Here is a 21690-nt window from a genome sequence, read left to right as displayed (position 1 = left end):
TGTTCTTTCCGATTTTGGTCAGGTATCTATTGTGGGCCTCGCCCATGCATTTTTGGACTGTTGGTGCACGGACATTGTTGTGTACATATCTGCACTACTTCTTGTATTGTATATATAATTATGAGTGATTTAGAGATATATATCAGTATATTTTTGTATGACATGTATATTGGCACATTACAATGTTTGACCGCAATTCGCTTTGTCTTTGCATTCTTCCTGGGGGATTGTGGGTTGTTAATATGATATTTTCTGACTGCATTGGCGTTTATGTTGTCTAATGCGAGAGTGGGGGTGGGGGTGTTTGGTGGGTGTCCCCCTAACTTTTGCTTCCCCCCATCCCCGTGTCGTAGATGCAGTACTCACCGGTATCTTCTGCGCCTACGTCGCTGTTGGTCGTAGAGGAGCAGAAAGACAAGGGCAGGTAGGATTTGGAGTTCCGGCTCCATGGAGTCGTCGTTCCTCGTGGAGTGTGTTCAGGTGAGCGTTTTCCCATAGCAAAATCTGTTTCCGCCGTGTTTTTATCCACGGAGAATCCGCCCCGGAAAAGGTGGCGGATTGGTGTGTTGTGATAGTGTGGGCGGTACATTGTCTCCCGCCTGTCTGTTGCCGGTGACCGCCAGGCTGTTTGTCTGTACCGCAGTGGCGGGCGGTGTGTTAAAGTGGCTGTCTTTGTTGGTGGTTTCCGCCAGGGTCATAATTCCCTTTTTTTGTCCGCCGGCCTGTTTGCGGTTTTACCGCACCTTTAACACCGTCCGCCAGGGTTGTAATGACCCCCATAGTCTTGGGCTTAGGCTGGAGTGGTGCTGTTGATGCAGGAGAGCTGATAAAGCAGGCACACAGTTCCCGAAAAAGGTTGTGGTCGGCACACCACTGGTGGGAAGCTGCTTTTTCTCACTGACCACTATCTTCCGAACAACTTTCTTTGGTGCCATCTTAAAGCGCTTAGGCCCGTATTTATACTTCGTTTGCGCCGAATTTGCGTCGTTTTTTTCGACGCTAATTCGGCGCAAAACTAACGCCATATTTATACTTTGGCGTTAGACGCGTCTAGCGCCAAAGTATGGGCAATGAGCGTCATTTTTTTGCGTGAACGCCTTCCTTGCGTTAATGAGATGCAAGGAAGGCGTTCCCGTCGCAAAAATCACGCCCGGGAGTGGGCGGGTCAAAAAACCCCGCATTTGCGCCACTTTTTAACACCTGGGTCAGGGCAGGCGTTAAGGGGCCTGTGGGCTCAAAATGAGCCCACAGCTGCCCTCCCATGCCCCCAGGGACCCCCCCTGCCACCCTTGCCCACCCCAGGAGGACCCCCAAGGATGGAGGGACCCACCCCAGGGACATTCAGGTAAGTTCAGGTAAGTATAATTTTTTATTTTTTTAAAAGATTTTTTTTGTGGCATAGGGGGGCCTTATTTGTGCCCCCCTACATGCCACTATGCCCAATGACCATGCCCAGGGGACATAAGTCTTCTGGGCATGGCCATTGGGCAAGGGGGCATGACTCCTGTCTTTACTAAGACAGGAGTCATTTAAATGGCGTCTGGGCGTCGAAAAAATGGCGCAAATCGGGTTGAGGCGATTTTTTTGCCTCAACCTGAGTTGCGCCATTTTAAGACGCCCTAACGCCATTTTCCCCCTACGCCGGCGCTGCCTGGTCTACGTGGTTTTTTTCCACGCACACCAGGCAGCGCCGGTCTGCTTGCGCCGTCTAACGCCATTCCATAAATACGACGCCCGCATGGCGCTTCAGAATGGCGTTAGACGGCGCTAAATTGTTTGACGCTAAACTGCGTTAGCGCAGTTTAGCGTCAAAAAGTATAAATATGGGCCTTAGTTGGCAGTGGCACTAAGCTGTGAAAGCAAAAGAGACTGGACGACTGAAGTCACTGTGCAAGCCTTCAGCTCGGCAGTACTGAAGGTGATGTCTCCTCTTCCCTTGTGCACCTAAAAGCAACCAAGCAAGAAAAACATTTAGTTAGTGAAACATGGGCTGTTGCTGGTTATATTAGTACAGACAAATGCAATATTACTAAGGTAATAAATAACAATTTATCGAAACATTTTAAAATCAAACAACACCGGCATAAAATATTATTTCATATCAGGAAACACAACTTACACATATAGGCCTTTGGTTTGTGCCCATCTACTGTAAAGGAGAAACCTGTGGTAGTCGAAGAGGTGCATAGGTAAATTGAATAGTTCTAAAAAAAACTATGGCAGGCACTGTAGTCTGGGTGGAAATGGAATAATCATTAAAAAAAATGAATGATGCTGATGTGCCTGCAGTGCACCACAGCCGTGGTGTGCAGGAGAAAATGGAATTATACCTAAAGAAATTGAATGCCAAACCGTGGCTGTGCACTTATGGTGGACGAATGGATGGATCAAGGCAAAATGCAAAAAATTTAAGTAAAAAATAAGATAAATAAAATAAAACATCTAAAATAAAAAGTAAAAAAAGACCTAAAATAAATATAACAAATTACAAAAAATAAAAATAAATAAAATAACATAATTAAAATAAAAAATGCAATACAACAATTATTAATAATTGCTGATATTTGTATGGGAGGACAAGAAGAAAGAAGCCTATTGTGAGGCAAGGAGGAACAAAATATAATATGCAAAACAAATATGTAATAAATGCACCGTTCATCAAAATCTAATTCTTACTATTCATATACTACAATGGCCCCCAAGCATATTATTAAACTGGCATCATATCCATCAATGCAAGCTGATGGCAAAGGCATACTGACTGGATGCACAAAATGGCTGCCAGCTACATGGTCAAACAACAATAAGAAGGAAGGGGCATGGGGAATAAAGTACACTTGCAAGTCTATGGCAAAAACACACTGGCTGGATGCATAAAATGGCCACTAGTCACATGGTCAAACAACAATATTGAACAAGGAGGCATGGAGAACAAAGAATACATGCAAGCCAATGGATGTAGACTATTCAAAATGTCCCCTGACCAATTGGCATGGAGAAGAAAGATGATAGGTGACCAGTGATGAACACATACACACACACTCATACTCACACATATCAGACAACACAACTTACACATATAGCCCTTTGCTTTGAGCCCATCTCTCACACACTCACACACACACACACACACTCCCCCTCACACACAAACACACACACACACACACACATAGAGAGAGACACACATCCATGCCAGAAAAAGGAGGAATGGTAGTAACACTGAAGAAAACACTAACTTTAATTCAGCAATGCAAACCATGAAAATTAACTAAGCTATAACATATTTACAACACACATCATCCTATGCAATCAAATATTACCACACATATACACTTTTTGCACAAAACATGAAATGAAACAATAGACAAAATGTTTAACTTAATCCAATGACATTCCTGTCCTAAATTAAGTTTTATAACCATACACAACAGAAACAATCCTTTCATGCACTGATGACTAGTACTGGCCTACTGGCTAGATGGCCCATTGGAAGTCTAGGCCACATAGTGAAATAAATTAATATTGCAAATGTAATACACATGGAGAAAAGGTATTTGGCTGTGCAACAATTTTCTTTTGCAAAAGATGAAAATAATTGAAATGTAAAAAAAAACCTAGGCCACCACCACAATGACATTTAAACATCAAATAAAAGTACAAAGAAATACTGGTGCATGTCCTATTAAATAAACAACACCCTTTAACTATATTGTTTTAAACTTATTTGTGTGATATCACAAAAACAATGTCCTTCAATCTAAAGATACATATCCAGGAGTAAAGAGACTAATCCTTCCACCTCATAATCCAAGTGAAAAGTGACCAGGAGATGGACAAAGCAGTGAGAGTAGCCTGGTGGACAGGAACAGGAAGCTGAAGTCTATGGGGCACTTCCTTTTTGTTGGGATAAAAGTAAAAACAAAAAGGCTTCTTGCACTAAAAAACAATTTAAAGAAGAACATTTGGAGAAGAAAATCCATTTGAAAATGTATTTTTTAGCACATTTAGCTGCTTCACGGGTTGAAAATCTACTTGAGGTGCATGTGCACTCGTTAGTTGCACTATATTAGAGCTGCCACGGCTAAAAGCCACGCGAGCAGGTGTGAAATCTTGTGCGTGCTCGGTAACGGCCTGAGAGTGTTGTGGTGTTTGTGAGTGAGCACCAAACACATATCTCATGCATAGAAATGTAAAACAAAACTCTACTTCGCGCTGGATGGCAGAATTTGGGAACTCCATGTTACCCCGTGTAGCGTGAAGTGTCCAAATTTTGGAAACTGTGCAAGTGGAGTGTACTTTTCAGCCCAGGCCTAATAGTCAGTGCACATACACCTTTGACAGTTGTTAACCAAGTCTCACACTTTGAGATGCCTTTCAACACTGGTTTCTTTTTCTCATTTTTTCCACCGTAATGACCAGTGTGGCTGCAGTTGCATGATGGCCTTTTTCACAGGGTCCCCTTTACAGTGCATCTCTTAACTTTAGTTAAAGAATTGTCATTTCTGGCAGCAAGCACCATTAATTTTTTGCAATGATACTATTGGAGTCATCACAGCCGCCTGATTGACAGGGATGAGCATGTAGCCTACAAAGGCTTGCACTGCACCACAAGCAATTGCTTGCTGCTCTTGAGTGTATCCGGCCTGCAACTTCCTACCATGCGTTCCCTCATATTTACCTGTTTTCCAGGGCGGTGTCCTCGCGGGGCTCTTCGTCTTTTTCCTAGCAGAGTCAGTGGTCGTGTCAGGCCTCCTCTTGGCATCCGGCCATCACGTCCTGTTACAACACCTCTCTGCATGTCTCTATGGCTCCAGGGGATTCTCTCTCTGCACTCCTTCATGGTCTCGGGGGATTCTCTTTCTTTAGGCCTTCATGGCCCTGAGGGATTCCCAACAGTTCTCAGACTACTCCTAAGGAAAAAGGACCAAAAAACAACCCAAAAAATGAATTTTGGACTAGTGGTAATGAGCTAGAGCGCCTATGTATTATATGTGAATGTTTATTTTGAACTGCTACTTATCTGATTTTTGCTAGTTTTCTGCAGTTCCTTTGGATCCAGAAGCCATATTGTGTATAAGCCCTCCTGTGACATAGAAAGGAGTTTGTATGAGAATTGCAACATATGTGAATACACAATAAATTGCTTATTGCTGCTAAGCAGTATAGGCCTGATTTGTCGCAATTGTTTTTTTTTTGTATATAGTATTTGTTCTATCCTTGTTTCTTATGATTTTAGTTGCAATCCAATACAGACCCTGATGTAAAGGGAGCTATAATATAGTATAAGGTAGTCTGCATGCACAACACGTTCCACCTTTTATTTCAGCCAGAGATAGGGTGGCTGTGTCATTCAAGCTTCTTTACACATCACTAGCATGAGAAGGGATTTGACAGGTACCATAGAACTATATAATCTAAAAGTATTTAGAATGAGAAAGGGAAGTAACATTTAATGTTTTGACAATATTTATATGCTTACTTATAGGAGGAGCCAAGTAGAGCAGTTGATATACGCATCTCCTACTGCACAGACATTGTACACAACTTCAATGTTCTCCTCCCTCCCCGTCTTCCATGTCAGACAGGATTGACTTTGACACTGTTGAATCTCCTTATTCGATTTGAAAATTGTGCCTTACTTTGTGACCTAGGCTCACTTCCATGGAAAATCCAGGTGTGATTACTGACAGCAACCCTTGTAATGTCTTACCTGATTCACCTCCCACTAAAATGCTATCAAGAGGTTTGTGATCTGTACATATAATAAATTGTTTACCTCCAAAGAGTACTTTTGATTTAGTGAGTGCCACACACAATTATTCTCTTTCAATCACTGAATATTTGGTTTGGCCCCCCTCATTTGTGTGATACCAAGGCAATGTGTTTCCACCCCTCTCTGTTTTCTGATTGACTACCATCCCGACCCAGTTTGACTTGCTTCAGTTGTTACTATGCTTTGTATTTTTTCATTAAACAATTACAGGACTGGTGACGATTCAAGTTTGTTTGTGATCTCCTTCATGCTTCTCTAACACACAACCTTCTACACAAATTCTGCATCTTTCTTTATCAATGTATACATTGATTCCACATTAATGGCATACCTCTCTATAAATTCAGAATGCAATTCATATATGATTAAAAATATGGCAGTTCCTCTGTGTTACAAGGAGTAGGTGACTTTGTGATTGCCGTGCTCGCAAAGAGGTGCCCAAGGCACTCCATAGTTTCTTTGAATGTCTGCACTTGCTTTTCTGTAAAGTAGTACTGCTGTTCTGAATTATTCTGTTAGCACAGATATGTGTACCTCAGCTGTTTTGATGTAAATCAGTATGTCACCCTGAAATGTTTTTACAACTTTTATGCCCATAAAAAGCTTGTTCACCACTCATTGAAAGACAACAGATGCAGAGCCTAACACTAAAGGTGATCCATGAAACTGGTATGCCCCTTCAAAGGTGATGAACGTGGTATAAACATTAGATTTTTTTGTCCAAGTGAATTTTGCGATAAGCAACACTAAAATCTTGGGTAGTAAAGATTTTAGCTTGGTTCAATGTCATTACCATTTCTTTTATCACAAGTAGCGGCTGAGATTCCTCTAATACATGGTGGTTAAGTGAAGATCAATGCAGAAGCATTCTTTTTTTCAGCAATGACTACAGGTGAAAGCCATTCTAAAGCTTTGACTGGTTCTATTATTCCACTTTCAGACCAATCCTTGAGTATGGCTCTAAATTGGGTATAGGCTGACAAGGACACATTCCTGATATGTTGCTTGATAGGATGCAAATCTGCTTTTAGAATCATGTCATTCTTGAAATCCCTTAGGCGTCCCAACTTCTAACTAAGAACTCCCTTGTATTCTTTAAAAGTGGTTATGGATATAGGTTCTTCTTGGATACTGAACACATAAATTAGTTGACAGAAATGTATCATCATTCTCAGTTTTTGTCATCCTAGCCTTCCAAGGATGTTCACATTATAATCCACCACAAACACTTACACTAGAGTACTCAATTGACTCTCCTGGTGCCTGATAACTGAAATAGAAATTATGGGCCAGATGTACAACATAATATACCAGTCGCAAATGTTCCATTGGGTCTTCTGCGACCAGTAAAATGTGCTTTGGCATGTACCAAAAGCAAAATGAGAGTCTATAACTTGTTACCAACTTGTATTTTGCTTTTGTGATTTGATATTAGGAGGGGGCATGTTTAGGCATCCCTTCATAATCCTTAATCGCACTGGCATATGAATCTTTTGTGACTAGTAATGCGGTTGTACAACATTCATACTTTACAGACTCCTTGAAGGAGGCGGTAACCCATTCGCAAACAGGAAAGTCTCCAAGGGGCCACTTCCGTTTTGCGAATGTGGGCACCAACATATTTTCAGAACAGGCAGTGGTCCCAAAGACCACTGTCCACTCTAAAAAAATTAACAAAAAAAACTTTTCATTTTTATTTTTGAAATGCATTCCGTTTTCCTTTAATAAAAATGTGCTGCATTAAAACAAATATTTTATTAAAAAGGAAGTCAATGACCTGCTTTATGAATATTAATGAGGCAGGTCCCTTGCAACCCATTCGGTTATCACAGTGTCTCTGTCATTATTGTACATCAATGTTTGCAACTGGCAATTTGCGAGTCGCAAAAAACTGCAAATTGTGAGCCGCAAACTCTGAGGGTCGCACATCTGGCCCTGTATCTCTCCCTTATGACACTCATTGTTGTGTCTTAGTAATTTTTCCTTCTAGTTCTTTCTCAGATAAATAAATCCAATTCCTGGTCCTCTATCTCAACAGGGGTTATGTGGTCAAATAGTCTTCTTCCTTCTCTGCCTAAGCAATTGTATCTAACTTATCAGTTTTTAGCTGGGACTGTAATTAGTTTCATTAATTGTCTTTACTTGCTTTTCAAAACAATTTACCCATTGGGTCCAACTTTCTGCAGGTGGTCGGACTACTTCTAGGAAAGTACTGGACATAGTCATTGCATTTAATGACCCTGCCATGGCAATAGTGTTCCACAAGTATTATGCAAGTTACTGCAAGTTACTTTTTCACATTCATTTGTAATTCAAATAATAAAACACATGTAGCAGTATGTAGACTCAATAAAAATGCAATTCTAGTAATTTTTCCCCTCTGGTGGTCACAGTGAGTAAAGCTTTCTTGGATATTTGTCAGCGGTTTCTAGGAGTGAGCTCTTACACTCACCGTACCATATGTTTCCTCCTCCCCAGGGGCTGTCCGTGGGTGGGGATGCAATGAAGCAGGAGCAGATAGACAGTGCAAAGCCAGCCCTGGGTGAAAGATCAGTATATCAGCAAGGGTCTGCTGATGGGGGTTTACCAGGTGCGCTGGAGAGAAGCCATGCAGCTCAGGGGAAACAAGAGACCAAGTCGGTTGATACTAACCTCACTCAACTTCCTCAGCACAGCACAGGCAAGTAGCACAAAAGTGGTTTGTGTTTGGAAAAACTTGCACTCATTGCCTAATTAAGCCCTGCGTAATGACAAGGAGGAAAAGTAGGATTTACATACTTTATTCTAGTTATGTCAGTCAGTGAATGACAGTTAATGCTCCCTCTCAGCCCTGCCGATTCTGAATATTCTAGAACTACAGCTTGTGGCTATCCACACAAACATACACAAGCGGAAGGAAGGAAAGGGACAGAAAGACTAGAGAAAGAGGACAATAAACAAATTCAAGCTATTGGAGAATCTTACATAGTGCTTAATACCCTAGGTGCTTGGCACAAAAGCAGCCAGGCTTACCTTGGATGGAATGTTTGAATTCTTTATGCACCACTCCAAGAGTGATAAAGTTAGAGCACAACATAAGAAAAATTCTAAACCAATTTAGAAAAGTAAGATACATTTTATTAAATGAAATGACATAATACAAATTAAATCAAATCAGTAGTATCACATTTTTAAAATTTGTAGTGAAATCTAGTGCCAATATTCTTAAAGAGCCAGACATGGGTATCTGTTCATGTGAGACCAGGGCAAAGAGAAAACTTAAGGCTGGATGCAATGGAACATGGATTGGATACACAAGGTGGATTTGTCCTAGTCTTGGCTTACCTTTGTACTTAAAACATTTTCACAGTAATATTCCAGAAGAATGGTTGAGCAGGGCAAGGCAGCAGGTTGTGTCTCATGACCCATCGTTATCTTCTGGGAGCATCAGGATGAAGTCTTAATGAAAGCATTGATGATGGTGTGAAAAAGCACCAGATGAAAAAGTTTAATTTCTATGCCAGGATGATGGTGGTCATCTTCGATGGGGAGCCTGTAGCCCAAGAGCCCTGTAAAATTTTAACCTTTGGACTTAGACAATGTTTTGGAAGCTGAAAATCTCCAGCCGGATGAAACTGCAAGATGTAGCCTAAGAGGACTTCCCAAGGCTAGATACTGTCACTAAGAGGTCCCACTGCACAGGATTTACTGCTGTAGAGAAGAACCTATCTGAAGCTACCTCCTAAGGCAGGTCGACCAGCAGTGCACCTTGCCCTGATTGAATGGCAGGTAGGCACCAGTTTTATGTCAGTTCTTCTAGCATTTTTTATTGAAATTTCTTCAAAGTCCTAGCTTTTAGGGTTAGGCAGGAGCACTATCTGTAACACCACTTCCAAGCATTCAGGATCTGAGGATTTGGGGGGTTAAGCCTCATTCCAGAAAAGGTGAGGTGCTGGGTTCCAGGGCTCCAGAGTTTGTTGTGTTCCTGTACATCACAAAATGGTGGGGTCATCTAGTACTTGGAGCCACTCTGGTAGACCTAGTTTCAAGCAACAGAGCAGGCTTCTTGCAAGGCAAGGCAGACCTTAAGTCTCATGGCAGTGATCTTGGAGACCAGGCAGACCAGAGGTCTTCAATAGGACCAGGAGTGCATTGAAGAGTGGTTCAAGAGGTCCATCATTAATATTTGGTGCTAGCCTTTGAAGTGGGCAGGCATTCTGGCTACCCTTCACAACTGGTTCTGGATGGTTCTCCTTTCTTCTGCCAATGCTCCACGAAGTCTGGTGTGATAAAAAGCTAATGTTGTGTTCCTTTTTGTGTGTGTTGGAGGCATTCCTTTCAGGTGTAAGTGGGGGGGGCTCATCCTGCCAACCCTAGTCCCTCTTTGTCTCACTGTCTTGGAGAAACTTGGAGAAATATACAAAGCCAAACAGCAGAGCTGTTAGACCTGTCAGGCTTAGGGAGGTCTTCCACCAAATTGTTTGCCTACTTATCTTCTGAAATTTGTTTTTATGGGCCTTAGGGCTCAGTGCATTTCACCCCTCCTGACCTGAACTAAAGTGCTTTTGCTCACTCTCCTAAACATGATTTAGTTTTCTTATGCCTGATATGTAAATTAAATGCTACCAGCACTTATTGTGCCACCCACTTAAGTAGCAACTTTTTTTGCAGGTGGTTGTGATTCAGATGCATTCACAGCAGGTGAAGCTGAGAATGGCCCATTTCTTCATGTGGTGTATGTTGTTTTAAAAGACTTAATACTTGCTGATTCCTGAAAATTAGTCTCTTGTTTTTGCCGTACCCGAATCTGTATAAAGAATATGTCATTAACCACCATGAAAATGAGTAATAATTTGTGCTTTGAAAATTAATATTTAATTTAGGGTCCGATTATGAGTTTGGCAGTCGGAGAATCTCCAAACACACAGTGGCAGTTGGACGACTGGCACTCCTGGGGGCCCAAACAACAGATTATGATCCTGGTGGTCAGACCACCAGCAGACCACCACCACTGCCAGGATCATGGATCCCCACAGGTTGGCGGTGGTCAAAGTCGTGGTCAGCCACAGCGGTGCTGAGTTCTCCACCCCTGTACTAATCATGACCCCCCTTTCCGCCAGGTTTTTCATGACGTTTGCACTGCCATGTAAAGGCTGGTGGAAAGGCAGTGCTGAGGGTCACAGGTGGGCCCCTTTACTGCAAATGACCATCTCATGGCCAGTGAAGGCGCTGCCCTGCCAGCACCCTCGGAATGCTCACTGTCTGCTCTGCAGACAGTGCCCATTCAGAGGATGCTTGTGTGTGATGACATTGGCCTCGGCTCACTTAGGGCTTACTGGTGGAAATTTCGTAATACAATGTTTCCGCTAGTCATCCTGGTGGAAACATTGTCATACAACAGGGGTGAGGCGACGGGCTTGAAGGTACCTTCACCTCCACCGTATTGACAAAGTTGGCGGAAATTCTGCCAAAATCGTAAGCAGGCCCTTAGTCTTTTACACAGTCCTAAAAACATGAGTACATCAAATCATCTTACCATGGAAAACGTACAGTTTAAAAACAAAATATGAACAGAATAGGTATTGCTTTTGTACACGAAACATATTTTTTGTAAATGCATATGCCAATGTTCTATATTTGCAAAAGGAATGATCTTAAAGTGCATTTTTTCATTTATTGATATTTTAACTTATTCCCCTGTTTCTTATGCCACATCATAGCTTTTGATGAATCTGACATGACGCCACTATAGACAAAAATATAATAATGACTGTACAAATTGAATTTCATTCTGACACATACTAGCAAGTGAAAATGTATGGTAGCTATGGATTGTTGTCTAAATCAACACATCTAATTGAATAAAATATGGATAGACTCCCATGCTCTTTTTTATTTTCTTGATATGCCGTTTTTTTTCCGGACGTTAAAAGTAAAAGTGACACTTTTTCTTCAATGTGCGTTTAGGTTAAGATCAAAAATATGACACACGGTGATGATCTATTTTTTTTGTCTTTGTGCCGATCTACCTATACAATCAGGGCAACTAACTCACTATAAATTAATCAAGAACAAAACATGATGCGTTGAAGAATATGCAAAGGTAAATTGCTGACCCTCAGATTACCCTTTACAAAAAGACCATAACGAGGTGGCTGACCGGTGAAGTGGTTGATCTAAAAAATATTTGTATTTGTGTGTTATATGCTTGCAATAGAAAAGAATACAAAATACAGTGCACCAGGCTGCTAAGAGGGTATCCGTTAGATTTGCACATGCTTGTTCAATTTATGACACGTATTTTGATTAGGAGGAGGAGCTTGAATAATTCTGTCAAAACTTTATTCTTATACTGATTTTTCAGCTTTCTAGGGTGGGGTACAGTCACAAGGGTAAGTTACTTGAGAGAATTTAATCTCACAAAAGGATGATAACAATTGGTATCTCGTGATGTAAAGTATCCCAGAAGTACAGAGTTTCAATCAGATGCCCCCCTCATGTAGCAAATGTAAAACCAGTAGTTCTAACAAGAACTGCATGTGCTACGTATCAACTCATGCCCATGTCTAATCTTTTTTTAACATATCTATGTAAAAGTCACTCAGGAAACCAATGCCTGCAGAAGATATTCACAAAGCAGTGAAATGTATTGGACAGCATGTAGCCCCAGATGCCCTATCTTTTTCTACTAGTGCAAGCAACGTGATGCAAAGTTATGCAAAATTGTGCAGAGCTACATACTGGTACTTATTGTTCAGTGCAAAAGGTATTTTATGCTGGAAAGTTGTCAATTCTTCAGCTCAAGAAGCACATTGTGCTGCTTTGCATCGTTTTGCATTGAAAGGGTGTTACTAAGGTGTTACAGTTTAAGCACACATAGACTAAGATTTATGGTGGCCCAGCGCCATTCCAATGTCACATTAGCGTAAAGAAATTAGGGTTATGTTGTGTTGGAAGGGCAAAAACGCCACACCATATTTACAAAGTGACACAATGCTTGCATTGCACCATTTTGTAAACCCTTGCGCCACATTATGCCAACGCCAGGCATTATATTTGCAAGGCGGGTGTTCTGGCACTGGGGAAGCCGTAAAAATGGCACAAAGGAGTTTATGAGATTCCTTTGGCCCAGTTTTATCAGCATTTTTTAATGCCTGCTAAGTACAGGTGTTGAAAAGAGACTCGTATTGTATTCAGTGGCCATCTAGGTGCTTTGCAGGATTAGCGTCGACATTTTTGACGATAGTCCTGCAAAGCACTGGACTAGCGGAAAAAATTCTGATGCTAATCCCCCTGACTACCACCATGGTGCGCTGTATTTTAAATACAGCACACACATGATGGCATTAGGGGGTGCTAAAACGGGCCCATAGTTTTTGAAGCAAAACCCAATCTACTAAAACAACCAGACCAGGCTTTGCATCAAAAACGAACTCCCTTTTGACTGTGTACTAGAAGAGTGTGTGTCCAATGCAAATTCTAATTTAAGCAGCTCGCACTGGCTTCTGTGAGGTTGGCGTCATGCAAAGCAGCCTTTAACACTACCACTGCAGCAGCAGCACAAACAATAGATAAGTCTCTGTGTTGTAATTTCACATTCTACAACGCAGTGCAGGAAATCTGGTTCCTGAGCTGTTATGCATTAAAAATGAGTAAATCTACTGTGTAATATTTTCAATCAATAACGTGCTTGATTAAGTTCTGAAGAACACAGAGCTGATATATCCTAGCCCATTGGGGAAGAGGAAAATTAAGGTTGCCCAATGTGGATGAATCACCTAGGGACATACAGCAGCCCATAAGTATGGAAATGAAAAAAAAGATAACCTCCTGGGCTCAAAGACAATTAATGTACGCTTTCTCCTATTTAAGAGATCGTGACATGAAACAACGGGCAAAGCGAATTGCTTTTTTGAAACAAGGTGGAATGTTACTATTGTGCGTGATTTGCCAATGCAACTTTAAGCCCCTGAAAATCACCCTTAATAGATAAACTTGCTGCAGTGCCTTATGGTGTAAATAAGCCTTACAACAGGGCATTTATAATGTCCTTGGGGTGAGTACACAGCTTTTCTGCTTCCTTGCATACAATTTTAAAGTAACAGCCCTCTAATAATAACACATGAAGGTGTTGCTTATGCTTTCTATTGTAATACATTTTTACCAACTATTGAGACCTAATAGTGTTACTCAGCGCCATCCTAGTCATTCAGGTACCTGTGATTTTTTATGATATTTGAACCATCAAATGCAATTGTCTGGTTTCTCCTCAGGAACACAGTAGAGCAATTATTACTGCTCACAATGCCCTTTGATAGCACATATTCATGGTGTTTGTTGCCTTACCAATGTGACGGTACCAGAGCAGGCCATCAGCCAGAGTCTTTACCCTATATATGTCCAGTCATATGATGGCTTACCTGCTCCTAGCAGACACAGATTGTGGCAACATTTGCATAAGAGTAGATTTTGGAAAAATAGTGGATCTGCTGACTGTACGAGCCTTCACTAGGTTGAGCATAGCAGCGCGCAAGCGCTGCTTTTCCAATGTATTGGTATGTATCCAGGCTTTTAACCACGCCCACCACATGCCCATTACTATCACTCGTTCATGGGCTTGCCTTTCAAAAACCCTTTCTTTTTGTTAGTAAATACTTTACATTCGTCCCTCCATTGGACGGTTTTCTTACCGCCTTGGCCATTGCCCATGTTACATAGCTAATTGCACTGTTGCTGATATGTTTGACTTCAAGAGAAGTTATTTTTCCTTTTGTGTTTCGTCACACTGATGCTCAAGGCAGGTGCAATTATGTTAAGCTGTATTACTTTCACTTTTTTGTTAGTTGTTTACTGATCATGTCTTTGGGGTGTGTTGTAATTATTTCACTTTTTTTTGCCCTTTCTTCCTCTCACAACAGCATCAGTTTTGAGGGCATGGGCTTATCAGCCTGTGTTTTTGGAATATTTCATTCTGAGAAGCTCATCTTTTTGTTTTTCACTATGGGGGTACTACGGTACTGCTTAGAAATGGTGCACAAACCAAAATCCTCCCCTGCTATCTGGAACAAAGGGGCTGAGCCGGCCCCTGGTTTCAATCACTTTCAGAAACACCTACGAAGGGGAAAAGTGCTTCAACAAAAACAGTCCCTATCTGTCCTTCCATTGAAGTTTTTGCTGCTTACCAGCAGCCCGTAAATATCACCTTTGGTGTGAGCTTGTTACATTAGTTGCTAATTCTAATCTGCTAGTTCATGTTTCTCGCAGCAGGCACATTAACCTTCTGCAGTATCTTATAATTAGCTCAAACTTCCACTGGACAAAAGTATGTTATCTCTCCAGAAATAACATTAATCACTAGAGTTATTTTAACATTTGAAGATTGAATGCAGTCTGTGATCTACCTACAAAACGTTCTGTGCAACAGCCACATTAACCCTCAGCACTGCCTTATATTAATTCCAAGCTTCATCTCTTGCTTACAGCGCTGCATTTAGTATGACCAAAAGAGACACTTGGGAAAGTCAGAACAAAACGAAAGCGCAACACAAACAACTGAAAATTTGCTTCTTTGCAATTTCAAATTAGCCTTCCTTAGTATTCAGTACTCATAAAAGTACGTATATGCAGCAGTTATTAGATTGGGGTGTAAAGTGACAGCTGAACCTTGAAAAAGCATCCCTTTCGTCTATGCTAACAAGGCAAGTGAGGGTCTTGTGAGCTAAAAACATAAAGCGTATGTCTTGGCTATCAAGGAAAAGTAAATCAGCCTTCTGCGTAGAGTAACAGCTGGATCTAAAGAAGGCACACTTATTATGCTTGCAGTGCTTAATTTGAGCCGGTGTGTTCCAATGCAGGGTATAAATAATTTGTGTTAAAGGGCCATCAGTTATTTTTCTGCCTCACTGAATTACTGTGGGCTAAATAAATAATATTTTCTTATAAATGCAAATTTTAACATGTGAAAATGTCCTTCTATTCCAAACTATAAACAAGCTGCCAGGCTGGAAGTTTAAACAGCAAGATGTTATCATGTTGTAGAATTTTTTTTTAACACAGGGGCATGAATCACACTTTACTCGTAAACCCTGTGAAATACAGCCAATTAATGTAAAAAAGACTGCTGGGTAAATGAAAGTTTAAAGTGAAAAATGAAAACACAGAGCAGAAACATTAGCATGTGTACGACAAAGGGCAGTATCACGCAGATGAAAGACTGTATATGACTGTCTGGCTGGCTTGCTGTGTAGGCAGCAGTGGTGTTATCAGATGCTATACAACTTTGTGGAGTGAATCACACTTAAACTGTGTAAATTGCAGCCAAACACCATGAGGGACACACCAGTAAAACAACACATAAACACAAATATTAAAAGACACAACCCCTTGGCTGCCAGGTCTTTTCCCCCTCAGGTGCCAGGCCTTTTTTGGCTATTTGGGGCAGTTTGTGCTTAGGCCATTATAACTTTTTGTCCACGTAAGCTATCCATGCCAAATTTGCGTTCTTTTTTCCAACATCCCAGGGATTATAGGGATACCCAGAGTTCGTGGGTTCCCCTAAAAGAGACCAAGAAATTAGCCAAAATACAGCAAAAGTTTTGTTTTTAAAAAAAAAGAAAGGAGAAAAGGTCTGCAGAAGAAGGCTTGTGTTTTTTTCCTGAAAATGGCACAAACAAAGGGTTTGCGGTAATAATATTACCATCTTCCTAGCTTCCAGGAACAGGCAGCCTTGAATAAGAAAACCCAATTTTTCAACACAATTTTGGCATTTTCTGCAACATACCCCATTTTTACTATTTTTGTGCTTTCAGCCTCCTTCCAGTTAGGGACAGAAATGGGTGTGAAACCAATGCTGAATCCCGGCAAGCTAAACATTTCTGAAAAATAGACAAAATTCTGAATTCAGCAAGGGGTAATGTGTATAGATTCTACAAGGGTTTTCTACAGAAAATAACAGCTGAAATAAAATAATATTGAAATTGAGGTAAAAAACAGACATTTTTCTCCACGTTTTACTATGTAACTTTTTCCTGCAATGTTAGATTTTTGAAAGCAATATACTGTTATGTCTGCTGGACTCTTCTGGTTGCAGGGATATATAGGTCTTGTGGGTTCATCAAGAACCCTAGGTACCCAGAGCCTATAATTGCCTTTCATTCTATACCGGGTACACAGCAATTATTTTTCTTAAATATAAAGAGTGAAAAATAGGTATCAAGAAAACCTTTGTATTTCCAAAATGGACACAAGATAATGTGTTAGAAAGCAGTGGTTAGTTGCACATCTCTGAATTTCGGGGTGCCCATACTAGCATTTAAATTTCAGGGCATTTCTCAAATAGATGTCTTTTTTACACACTGTCTTCCATTTGCAAGGAAAAAGTTTAGAGAAAGTCAAGGGGCAATAACACTTGGTTTGCTACTCTGTGTTCCCCCACGTCTCCCCATAAAAATGGTTCCTCACTTGCGTGGGTAGACCTAATGCTCGTGACAGGAAATGCAAGATGGACACATCACATTTTTACACTGAAATCTGATGTGTTTTTTCAAAGTGCCTAGCTGCGGATTTTGGCCTCTAGCTCAGCCGACACTCAGGGAAACCTAGCAAACCTGCATATTTTTTTAAACTAGACACATATAGGAATCCAAGATGGGTTGCCCTGTGGGGCTCCCACCATGTTCTATTACCCAGAATCCTTTGCAAACCTCAACATTTGGCCAAAAAACACTTTTTCCTCACATTTTGGTGACAGAATGTTCTGGAATCTGAGAGGACACACAAATTTCCTTCCACCCAGAGTTCCCCCAAGTCTTCCCAAAAAAATTGTACTTCCTTTGTGTTGATAGGCCTAGCACCTGTGACAGGAAATGCCCCAAAACACAAAGTGGACACATCACATTTCCACAAAGAAAACAGAGATGTTTTTTGCAAAGTGTCTAGCTGTGGATTTTGGCCTCTAGCTCAGCTGGCACCTAGGAAAACCTACCAAACCTGGACATTTTTGAAGACTAGACACCTAGGGGAATCCAGGATGGGGTGACTTGTGGGGCTCTCACCAAGTTCTGTTACCCAGAATCCTTTGCAAACCTTAAAATGTGGCCAAAGAACACTTTTTCCTCACATTTCGGTGACAGAAAGTTCTGGAATCTGAGAGGAGCCACAAATTTTACTCCACCCAGCATTTCTCCAAGTCTCCTGATAAAAATGGTACCTCACTTGTGTGGGTAGGCCTAGCGCCCGCAGCAGGAAATGCCCTAAAACACAATGTGGACACATCACATTTTCCCAAAGAAAACAGAGCTGTTTTTTGCAAAGTGCCTAGCTGTGGATTTTGGCCTCTAGCTCAGTCGGGATCTAGGGAAACCGAGCAAACCTGCACATTTTTGAAAACTAGATTAGGGAAATCCAAGATGAGGTGACTTGTGTGGCTCTCACTGGGTTCTGTTACCCATAATCCTTTGTAAACCTCAAAATTTGGCCTAAAAAACACTTTTTTCTCTCATTTTGGTGACAGAAAGTTCTGGAATCTGAGGGGAGCCACACATTTCCTTCCACCCAGCATTTCCCCAAGTCTGCTGATAAAAATGGTACCTCACTTGTGTTGGTAGGCCTAGCGCCCGTGACATGAAGTGCCCCAAAACAGAAAGTGGACACATCTCATTTTCCCAAAGAAAACAGAGCAGTTTTTTGCAAAGTGCCTAGGTGTGGATTTTGTCCCCTAGCTCAGCCGGCACCTAGGGAAACATACCAAACCTGCTCATTTTTTAAAACTAGACACATAGGGGAATCCAAGATGGGGTGACTTGTGGGGCTCTCACTAGGTGTGTTACCCAGAATCCTTTGCAAACCTCAAAAGGTGGCCAAAAAATCACCTTTTCTCACATTTCGGTGACAGAATGTTCTGGAATCTGAGAGGAGCCACAAATTTCACTCCACCCAGTGTTCCCCCAAGTCTCCCGCTACAAATGGTACTTCAGTTGTGTGGGTAGGCCTAGCGCCCGAGACACAAAATGCCCCAAAACACAACGTGGACACATCACATTCTCCCAAAGAAAACAGAGCTGTTGTTTGCAAAGTGCCTAGCTGTGGATTTTGGCCTCTAGCTCAGTCAGGACCCAGGGAAACCGAGCAAACTTGAAAACTTGCCACCTAGGGGAATCTAAGATGAGCATACTTGGGCTCTCACCAGGTTCTGTTACCCAGAATCATTTGCAAACCTCAAAATTTGGCCAAAAACCCCACTTTTTCCTCTCATTTTGGTGACAGAAAGTTCTGGAATCTGAGAGGAGACACACATTTCCTTCCACCCAGCATTCCCCCAAGTCTTCTGATAAAAATGGTACCTCACTTGTGTGGGTAGGCCTAGGTCCCACAACAGGAGATGCCCCAAAACACAACGTGGACACATTACATTTTCCCAAAGAAAACAGAGCTGTTTTTTGGAAAGTGCCAAGCTGTGGATTTTGGCCTCTAGCTCAGCCGGCACCTAGGGAAACCTACCAAACCTGTGCATTTTTGAAAACTAGACACCTAAGGAGATCCAAGATGGGGTGACTTGTGGGGCTCTCACTAGGTTTTGTTATCCAGAATCCTTTGCAAACCTCAAAAAGTGACCAAAAAACACTTTTTCCTCACATTTCGGTGACAGAAAGGTCTGGAATCTGAGAGGAGCCACCAAGTCCCCCAAGTCTCCCGATAAAATGTGGGATAATATGTTTTAGTGTGCAGAGGAGAGCTGAAAGACTGTTAACCCCTTCAGTTGGGGTGGGGGCATAACCAGGCCCATACTGGTTGATAGTCACCACCCCACAATTTTTTTTTTTTATTCCCTGGCATCTAATAGAATTTCTGCCCCACCCAGGGTGAGGACCAGGGGTAATTGCCCAATCTGCCTCCTGGTGGCCAAAACAACTTTGGCCCCATTTCCCATACCCTGTTATTTTGAAAAAAAACCATCTTTCCTGGTCTCTGGTGGGCATACTGTGATCGGGCAGCAGAAATGCTTCAAGAGACATGAAAGGAAAGGTCTTTCCTTTCCTTTCATGTCTCTCCCGCTCCACATCTCTGTAGGAAGAGAAAGCGATTCCCCTTCCATCCCCGACTGGGGCGTGTGGGCCGGGTGTAGGACGAGTCTCATCTCAGGCATGCGACACCCAGGGGGTTAATATGCAGGCATTACCTTTTAAAACATATTTATTTTCCGTGTGGCCAGTGTGTTCTGTGTTTTGACTATAGTTTGTATGTGGAAATCGCATATTTTGTAAGCGTATATTTGCCTTCAGTAAACACGGTAGCATGCTTCCATTAAGCTTTTCCCAAGCTTCTAAGTAGCAAGGTTTTCATTTTTCGCTGCAGATAGAGGAACACGGAAAATGGAAGTGCTTTCATTTTATGCAGGGCCACTGGAATTATATGGCAGGAAAAGATGAAATTATGAGGCAGGGTTGACCATTTTATGTGGCAAGAAAAGTCCAGCTATGAATTTACAATGCCAGTAGCTCTAATTGTGGTGAATTAAGGAATGAGGCCAGGGTGATGATAGAGAAAACAATTTAGGTACATGCATACAGAGTGTTACTTCTATCATTCAACCGTCTGTATGGCCTCAGGCCCCTGTGCAGATGTAAAATGAGGCTGTGATTCTATCTCATCAATACCTGCATCAGCTCAGGAAAGAACTGGCAGGAAATCTACGGCTCGATATATAAATGTTTTACGATTAGTAAATCAGTCACAAATTGATTTGCAAATCAAATAAATAACACATCAGGAAGTGCTAAACTACAGAAATTGTGACAGAAAAATAAATGCAAACTTTGGTAAATACCAAATAGAAATACAAAAATGCCAGTATTGATTCACTAATAGTAATTTGCTATTATATGTAGGAAACGGTTGTACGGCGGAACACCGATTTCCTAAACAACTAGTGCCTTAACAACGAGGTTGGAACACCGACCTCGTTGCTACTACTAATGATTTTACCACAAATGCCTTAACAACGATTTTCGTTGTAAAGGCATTCCTGATAAAAGCATTACCCCCCCAACACCACCCCAAAACCAAAAAACCCCTGACCCCCCACCCCCTCCCCAAAACCAAAAACACCCCACCCCCCAACCCCACCCCAAAACCTAAAACCCCCTAACCCCCCACCCCTCCCCAAAACCAAAAACACCCCACCCCCCCAACCCCACCCCACCCCAAAACCTAAAACCCCCTGACACCCCACCCACTCCCCACAACCAAAAACGCCCACTACCCTCCCAACCCCGCCCCAAAACCTAAAACCCCCTGACCCCCCATCCCAAAACCAAAAACTCCCCACACCCCACCCCAAAACCTAAAACCCCCTGACCCCCACCCCCTCCCCAAAACCAAAAACACCCCACCCCAAAGCCTAAAACCCACTCACCCTCCACCCCCTTCCAAAAACCTAAAACCCCCCACTTACCTTAGTCGGCCCCTTGTCACCTGCGTCCTCCTCCTTCGCCAACTCCCTTCTTTGTATCTTAACCACGCATGTTCGTAGTGCATACGTAGCTAAGGCACAAAATAACGAAGTCGTGGTTAAAAAAAGCGTTGTTGCGCTTTTGTTAACCACGACTTCGTTAAAAAGACTTCGTTGAAAAGGATGTTTCCCGTAGGAAACAATTGCAAACTGTGAATAGTCACAGATTATTTGTTTGTACTTGCAAATCACCTCCAAGTGTAAGCATATGATAAGTACGTTCAACATACAAATGGAAGGCCCAAAAGTAAACCAGTTTCTCCAAAACATTTTCCCTTTCCAGAGAAGCACGGCTAACGAGGATTCTGGCAGCACATCGGAGAGGGGAGGAAATAGGAGTATTTTTAAGATCATAGTAAAAATATTTGATCAAAAACAAGAAAACACATGTAAGATATAGGTTGAACAGGCAGGTAATTTTCGACCTTAT

Source organism: Pleurodeles waltl, chromosome 6 (assembly GCF_031143425.1).
Source record: "Pleurodeles waltl isolate 20211129_DDA chromosome 6, aPleWal1.hap1.20221129, whole genome shotgun sequence".
In the NCBI taxonomy this organism is placed as follows: domain Eukaryota; kingdom Metazoa; phylum Chordata; class Amphibia; order Caudata; family Salamandridae; genus Pleurodeles; species Pleurodeles waltl.
Note: the sequence above shows the minus strand (reverse complement) of the source record.